This window comes from Dasypus novemcinctus, chromosome X (assembly GCF_030445035.2).
Source record: "Dasypus novemcinctus isolate mDasNov1 chromosome X, mDasNov1.1.hap2, whole genome shotgun sequence".
In the NCBI taxonomy this organism is placed as follows: domain Eukaryota; kingdom Metazoa; phylum Chordata; class Mammalia; order Cingulata; family Dasypodidae; genus Dasypus; species Dasypus novemcinctus.
In genome coordinates this window covers 59,035,146-59,043,625 of record NC_080704.1, presented here as the reverse complement: position 1 = coordinate 59,043,625, position 8,480 = coordinate 59,035,146, and the positions used below count along the sequence as shown (strand labels likewise).

The following is an 8,480-nucleotide window of genomic DNA, read 5'->3' as shown; positions in this document are numbered from 1 at the left end:
TTTTCTTCTTTTTGTGCCAGGCAACTGACGATTAGTTCTGCTCAGTCAGATACAGACAGAGTTCTCAGAAGTACAACCACTGTGATATCTCAGGTGCAGTACCCAGCCTGAATCCCCACAGTACCAAAATCAGGCCCAATGCTACACTGTGAACCAGCAACAGGGTTTTCATTATGTTGAATATCCCCAAGTCCTGGGCCCTTTCCTCATCCTATTTCCCCAAGTTACTTAGTGCTGTTTAAAAAGTCTGGTGTCATGATGGACTCTTTTCTCCCCACAAGAGTAAAAGCTCCACAGATTGTGCTGTCTACATAGTGGTCAATGGCAGCAGCAGTGACTGATGCTTCTGGAAAATAAACAGTCTTACAACAGGCAGGATCTTAGGACTGCTTCAGGCATTTGCATGGGGGGCGCAAACGAGGGCACTGTGTTGAAGCCAGAGAGTGTTATGCCTTCGCCACCAAGTGGGGATGTGATACCCCCATTGGTTTCCACCAGAGTTCTCCAAGACATGCAAAGCATGATAACTGATGAAATCCACTGCCTGAGTTTTCAACTGATCTGCACTGTAGAGGTTAGCCAGAATGAGAGTTTCTGCAGCATTCTCCATGGAGAAGATATTCACAGGGCATCCTCACACATGAACCTTAAATGCTCCAAGGCATACTTTTCAGCAGCTGCCAGCAAGTCATCAGCCATTTTGTCAACTTGTGCAAATGAAGCCACATCATATCCTTAAAAACTTCAGGCTCCACATCATTGATTTCAACCCAATTTTTTTGCTCTTCTCCATTTCAAGTTCAAACAAGGCACTAAATCTGGAGAAGGAACTGCTAAGATAGCTTTGTGAGCCTGGAATTCCCAGCCAGCAACATACGAATAGATGTCTGTTGCGACGGTTTGCTCGGTCGGTAGAGGTGGGGTCTGGCTGCGGATGAGGGGTCGGTCCAGCTCTGGACGAGGGGTCGGTCCCGCTTGGGACGAGGGGTCGGTCCGGCAGCAGATGAGGGATCGGTCTCACAAGGGGTTGCGCGGTTCGGCTGACGGGGTCGCCCGGCGAAGCCGGCGACGAAGGGGTCGCCCGGAGAAGCCGGCGACAAAGGGGTCGCCCGGAGAAGCAGGCGACAAACTGGAGACAAGGGAGGCCAGGCCCTTGTCGGGGGCTCTCAGGACTGGAGGGCGCACGGCAGAAGAACTACCGCGGAGACAAGATAAACACGCAAGTCCACTTTACTGAGGGAGAGGCAACAGTTTTATAGGGGCTGGGGAAGGCTGATAGGTCGAAGCCACGCCCTGTTCTGATTGGTTGCTGGCAAAATGTCAGTGGGCGGTACTGGACGGGGGAGGGGTGGTGGTTAGGGATTGGCTGTCGCTGTTGCTGGGGGAAGGGGCAGGGTTTAGGGATTGGTGGCTGCTGTTGCTGGGGTGGAGGGCAGACTTGAGTTTCCCGCCCACGCCTGGCTGTTGCTGCTGTTGGGAGAGGGGGAAAGGGCAGACTGGAATTTTCCACCCTGCGCCTGGCTGTTGCTGCTGTCGGGGGAGGGGAAAAGGGCAGACTGGAATTTTCCGCCCTGCGCCTGCACAGGGAGAAAGAAGAAGAAGGGTACTGCCCCACAGGCATCGTATGGCGCCACCCAGGAGGAGGGGCGGCCGCGGAAGCATGGCTGCCGAGAAGGGGAGACCCGAGGGCACTCTGCGCCCATGCCGAGCTTCCTTCAGGGGTGGTGGTGAGTCCGACCAGCCACCCTATTATGGGGGCAGCGGCTTGGCCTGCCGCGGCTGCTCCCCCACCGGGCCAGCAAACCACTGTTCAGCCCGAGGGGTGACCGCATTTCCCCCTTCTTTTCAAATAAGGACCAGGATGGCAGCAGCAACAAGTAGCTGAGGCCCAAGAGGCAGTAAGCAATGAGGGAAGCGGGGCTGAAGAGGGAGGTGAGTATGACGGGGATATAAATGTACAATTTAGGGGGTGGTATCTTGCCGTTGTAAGCAAGGGTGGCCAATGTCCAATTCTTGTTGATCTCGGTGGCTATAAGATCCATCTGTTGTTAAAAGTCCAGGATGACAGCGCGTTGCAGGTAGTTGATCTCTCCTTGGCAGCGAAGACATTGTAGGAGAGGATTACTTTTTCCTGCCAGAGGCTTACTGTCCAATTAAAAGGCTGATGGCTGGGGTTGGTGAGTGCAATGGGGAGTGTGAGGAAAAGAAGGGTGATGGTTTTGGACAAGAGGAGGCTTGGTGAAGTCATTATGGGAGGAAGATAAGGAGTAAAGCATAAAAGAGGATAATAAACAGAAAGGCGATGGAGAGTAGAATTCGTTGGCCAAGGTTCCAATCTTCTGGGGCAGTAGTGGCTAGACAGATGGCGGAAAATATTATCAAGAAAGCAAAGGTTATGAGGAAGAAATAAAGTATTAAAGGCTGTGGGGGAAGTGAGAAGATCACTTAGAGGATAGGGTTGAGGATGCTATGTTTAAGACAGAAGCTTTGTGGTTTGTAGGAGACTGCTTTATAAACGAAGGAGAATGAGGGCAGTAAATATAGTAACGATAGATAGGAAGATGACAGTGAGGAGGAGTCTTTGTTTAAGGTTCCAATTGTCCGGCGCAACAGTGGCTAGGCCGATAGCGAGGGGTGTTGCTAAATAGACAATGGCTTGAGAGCGCGGCGATGGGAGCCGAGGTGCGCGGTGAGACGAGGGGTCGGAGTCGGTGGGGCTCCGACGGTGGTTGCGGGCCAAGAGAAGGCCCCGACGAGGGGAGGGCGGGACGACGAGCAGTGGAGCAAGGCAAAGGGGAGCAAGCACGGAGGGGAGGAGGCAGAGGTGAAGGCAGGGATGGAGGTGCTCAGGCACGTGCTCCTGAGAGTTTTATTGGCGCCTCTTAATCATAGCGGGTCGGTATAAGCCCCCGACATGGAAGGAGAAAGCCATCCAGCGATTCTCCCAGACCGCCGTGGATCATATGAGGTCACCAAGGTTCAGGAGCAGCAATGCAGAGCGAAAAGATAGGGGTGAGAAGAGAGGAGGGCATAGGGCTGTGGTAGGGTTGCTTCAGACGTGCAAGCGCGCGCTCCCGAGAAATCCAAGGCTCCTCTTAATCATAGCAGGTCGGTATAAGCCCCCGACATGGAAGGAGAAAGCCATCCAGTGATTCTCCCAGACCGCCGTGGATCGTATGAGGTAGCCAAGGCTCAGGTAGCAGCAATGTTGCACGAGAGAAGTCCCAAGGTGAGAAGAGAGGAGGGCATAGGGCTGTGGTAGGATTACTTCAGACGTGCAAGCGCGCGCTCCCGAGAAATCCAAGGCTCCTCTTAATCATAGCAGGTCGGTATAAGCCCCCGACATGGAAGGAGAAAGCCATCAAGCGATTCTCCCAGACCGCCGTGGATCATATGAGGTAGCCAAGGCTCAGGTAGCAGCAATGTTGCACGAGAGAAGCCCCAAGGTGAGAAGAGAGGAGGGGGTAGGGCTGTGGTAGGATTACTTCAGACGTGCAAGCGCACGCTCCCGAGAAATCCAAGGCTCCTCTTCATCATAGCGGGTCGGTATAAGCCCCCAACATGGAAGGAGAAAGCCATCCAGCGATTCTCCCAGACCGCCATGGATCATATGAGGTAGCCAAGGCTCAGGTAGCAGCAATGTTGCACGAGAGAAGACCCACGGTGAGAAGAAAGGAGGGAGGGGGCCGCCAGGTTATGGAGTGAGGCTGTGGTGGAGTTGCCTTGCCCCACGTTGTGCTGTGGTGGGGTTGCCTTGCCCCACATTGGGCGCCAACTGCGACGGTTTGCTCGGTTGGTAGAGGTGGGGTCTGGCTGCGGACGAGGGGTCGGTCCAGCTCTGGACGAGGGGTCGGTCCCGCTTGGGACGAAGGGTCGGTCCCACTTGGGACGAGGGGTCGGTCCGGCAGCAGACGAGGGATCGGTCTCACAAGGGGTTGCGCGGTTCGGCTGACGGGGTCGCCCGGCGAAGCCGGCGACGAAGGGGTCGCCCGGAGAAGCCGGCGACGAAGGGGTCGCCCGGAGAAGCAGGCGACGAACTGGGGACAAGGGAGGCCAGGCCCTTGTCGGGGGCTCTCAGGACTGGAGGGCGCATGGCAGAAGAACTACCGCGGAGACAAGGTAAACACGCAAGTCCACTTTACTGAGGGAGAGGCAACAGTTTTATAGGGGCTGGGGAAGGCTGATTGGTCGAAGCCACGCCCTGTTCTGATTGGTTGCCGGCAAAAGATCAGTGGGCGGTACTGGACGGGGGAGGGGTGGTGGTTAGGGATTGGCTGTCGCTGTTGCTGGGGGAAGGGGCAGGGTTTAGGGATTGGTGGCTGCTGTTGCTGGGGTGGAGGGCAGACTTGAGTTTCCCGCCCACGCCTGGCTGTTGCTGCTGTCAGGGGAAGGGAAAAGGGCAGACTGGATTTTTCCGCCCATGCCTGGCTGTTGCTGCTGTTGGGGGAGGGGGAAAGGGCAGACTGGAATTTTCCGCCCTGCGCCTGGCTGTTGCTGCTGTCGGGGGAGGGGAAAAGGGCAGACTGGAATTTTCCGCCTTGCGCCTGCACAGGGAGAAAGAAGAAGAAGGGTACTGCCCCACAGGCATCGTATGGCGCCACCCAGGAGGAGGGGCGGCCGCGGAAGCATGGCTGCCGAGAAGGGGAGACCCGAGAGCACTCTGCGCCCATGCCGAGCTTCCTTCAGGGGTGGTGGTGAGTCGGACCAGCCACCCTATTATGGGGGCAGCGGCTTGGCCTGCCACGGCTGCTCCCCCACCGGGCCAGCAAACCACTCTTCAGCCCGAGGGGTGACCGCAGTCTGTGAACAGGGAATTCTCCCACAGTCCTCCTAAGGCATCTGCCAACCGGCATTCAGGGACTTTCACCTTATTCATAGTATTCTGGTGAGAAATGTTGACAGAGTCTTGCCCACACTCACCTTACAGAACAGAGTAAGCTTGCCATCAGGGAGAAGCCTCTGGCCTCTTCCAAGAGAAAATCTCTACAGATGAATGTTTTGAGTCCCCAGTTCTTGCCTTGCACAAACCTGTATGCCTGTTGACACTCCATTGCTTTGGTTTCTTCTTCCTTGGCATTCAGGATAGGGAATTTAAATTTTGCCCAAACTTCACCCTTTGGACAGCTGACCAGTAACAGGTGAAATGACAGATAATCTTTTCTTTCTTCATCAAGCACTTTTGGGTTTACTTGCAAACACCATTTCAGTTTATTATTGGCTCCTGGTGAAAAGGTTGAACTTTTAATGACTTCACCCACTTCCGTCTGGTAAAGGCTAAAGTTATTTATTGATGGTTCATGTGGCAGTTTGTTATTGTTTATGGATTCCAAAAACAGATATTGGATTATGTTTATGAACTGGTCTGTTCCTCTGGGCATGTTAGATTAGATTGGATTGGATTTAGAGGTCTCACTTTTACTTGATTAAATAAAGATTAAGGCTTTGATTGGGCCTTTAAAGCAGGATGACTTTGAGTCCACACCCCATTGGTGGTCAGAGACTCACAGAGAAAATGACATGGCAGAAGATAAAGTTAGAATTTTGATCCTGGAGCCCTGGAAGTAAGAACACAGAGAAGCAGATATGGGGTAAAGGGAGAAGGCTCCAATAGACTTGGAAGAGGCACCAGGAAGAGAGATTATCCATCAGCCTGACAGTTTACAGCTGGCCTTATGGAGAGAGCAGAGCAGCTGTTCCCAGAGAGAAATGAGCCCTGGGAGAGAGACAAGACTTGCCCCAGCCTGGGGCTGAGATTAGAATTGAAACTAGGACCATGGAATCTTAGGAGGAGGAGGAAGACCAAACCATTACAGACATTGCCTGCCATCTTGCGTCAGCACATGGCAACAGATTCTGGGTGAGATTTTACCTTGAGTTGGACTCTTTAGGGCCTTGTGACTCTAAGCTCCTACCCAAATGAATACCCTTTATAAAAACCAACCGATTTCTGGTATTTTGCATCAGCATCCCTTTGACTGACTAAGACAGTCTATATGCAGGAGTATTTTACTGCCTTGATCTGTTTGTAGCACAAGCTTTCAAGTACGAGGCCACTCAACATTTCTGCCAGAGGTGGAGGATGTGGATCCCTTGACATTGATAGTTTAAAGGGTAAACAAGATTTACAAGGGGAGGGGCAAGAAGGCATCGGATTAAGTGCACCCACATCATCTCTCCTAAAAAAATGGCTAAGTGGGGGCAAAATCCTGCCTGAGTGAGCTGTTTGGGGAAGGCACAAAGGAGAAGGCTGTAGAGCATCAATCTGGAGACAGCATGACAGAAAGAGAGATGGCTCAAGGTAAAACCATGTGTTTCTAGTGCTTCAGGTGGGAGCTGTGGGGTCACTAAGCCTCTCCCTCAGGGCAGGAAGCTGCAGGAATCCCCTACAATTGCTGGTCACCCAGCTGGAAAAACTAACTCCAAGAGTGGGAGAGTTCTGATGAAGAGTGGAGGGGTGTCCCCTAAGCGCAGGTTCAATTGTCTGGACGCCTCTTTTTTCGAGCTTTGAGGATCATACCAACTGCTTGAGGAGAAACCAGGAAGAGGGGAGAGGTGAATTTGCTGAGGCAACCTGATTTACGTAACCTCCATGGGATAGGGTAAATTGGTTTGGGAAAAGGTGGAGTCAGGCAATTAACTAGTGCTGTGCAACTCACCTATGGGAGGAGGACAATAGGAAGTGTTTAATAAGCTTCCAAGAGCATATTTAGGGTTCTTGGCAAGATGTGGGTGCTTTCTCTCAAAGTGACTGAGAGTCATTTCTTTCTGTGGCGAGCTAAGTAACCAAGGTCCCATTTGAATTTCAAAAGGAAATTTTCACACAGTCTATTGCTTCCTGCTGCCCCAAGAGAGAAAGCAGTTAGAAAAAATAAGGGAGGGGGAGGACAGATTCCTAATTAGCAGTTTATCCAATCGCAAAAGTCAATCCTGCCCTAGGGAAAGGGACATTTTCTGAAGCATTAATCAACCCAACAAGAAAGTTTAGCTTAGTGGAAGAGTTTTAGCCTTGAATATACAAGGTCTCTAGTTTGATTTCCAGCTCTTCTTAGAGTAGTGACCCACTGCAATATTAAACATCTAGATGATACTTTAGGACAGGAAGAACATAGACATTATCTCTGTATTAGTGACTCTTGGGTCTCTTATTTTTCCTTAAAAAAAGTTTTCTTTTGTCATATAATTTAACTTAGTTTACTAACTAAAGCCCACTTCAAAATCTGCAGCGAGAAAGTTGCAGGGTAATTGATTGATAAACACCAGCAGCCTGACGAGCACCATAGGGACTGAAGAGGGAAGTCTGTTGCTTCTTGGAGTTTGGTTGACTCCTTGCTTGTGGGTTTGTCTGTTTTTGTTTTTCTTTTTTCTTATCTTTCTTTTGTCTTTATCCTCCACTCCCCCTCTTTTTAATTAGATGCTGTCATTTTTTTTGCTGAGTTTCCTCTTCTTCGATTTCCTCTTTTCTGTGTGTACTGATTTTGAATACCAATGCTATCACTTTTCCTTCCTATATCTTTCCATCTTCCAAATTCTGTTTTTGTTCTTACGTTCCACCTCTCTTTGCTTTGTCCCAATTTTTACGACTTTTTATTTCTAACACTTCTGTTCTGTTTTCGATCTTTTCTTAACTGTTTCTGTTATTGTCATTTCTTTTCTCTTTGCCTCTATCCTCATTTTACTGGCCTTTTAATTCACACTATATTCTTCTCAATATTCAGTTTCCCATTTCATTGTAGGCACTCCACTTTTTTATTCCTATAACTCTACACTGCTTACATGAGTTTAATCATCATTTTCCTAGGTCTTATATGGTTCTTCTGCTAACTTTTACTATCAATATTACTATTATACTTTTCATACCTCTTTTGCTTTCCTTGACCCTAGTCATTTTCCTTCAAGGGAACTTAGATAACAGAAAGGAAATAGAAGAAGAAGAAAAAGTGTGAAAGAGAAAACTTAACACACACACACAAACAGCAACTAAATAAAACCTGAGAATAGATGGAGAAGCTTATCAACTCAACAAACCCATCAAGTTAAATGGAGGCCTGACAGCAACTAAAAATTACAAACCATGCAATTCTCAGGAAGACATGGCCCAGTCCACTGGGCAAACTAAAAATTAGGAAGAGAAACAGAACATTGAACAACTAATCAAAGCTGTCTAAACATATATCATGGAACAACATAATGAAGTGAAAAAGAAATTAAAGGATATTATGTAAAAACTTGGAGAGCATACTGAAGAAATTGTAAAGATACAGAAAAAGATAACAAATATGATGGTGATGAATGGCACAATCGACGAAATACAAAAATACACTCTCAACAAATAAGAGCATATCTGAAGAGGTAGAGGAAAGAATTAGTGATGTGTAAGACATTAACTCTAAAAGAAAACAGATAGTAGAATTGAGAGATAAAAAGATAGAAAAAATCAAGATGGCATGAAGGGATTTAAATGACAACAAAAAACACGCAAA

General features: G+C 49.3%; 1 pseudogene; it reads right to left on the bottom strand.

Annotated features, from left to right (window-relative positions):
* Positions 1 to 380: 380 nt before the first annotated feature.
* LOC101424181 (speckle-type POZ protein-like) lies at positions 381 to 6,097 on the bottom strand (annotated as a pseudogene).
* Positions 6,098 to 8,480: the final 2,383 nt, after the last annotated feature.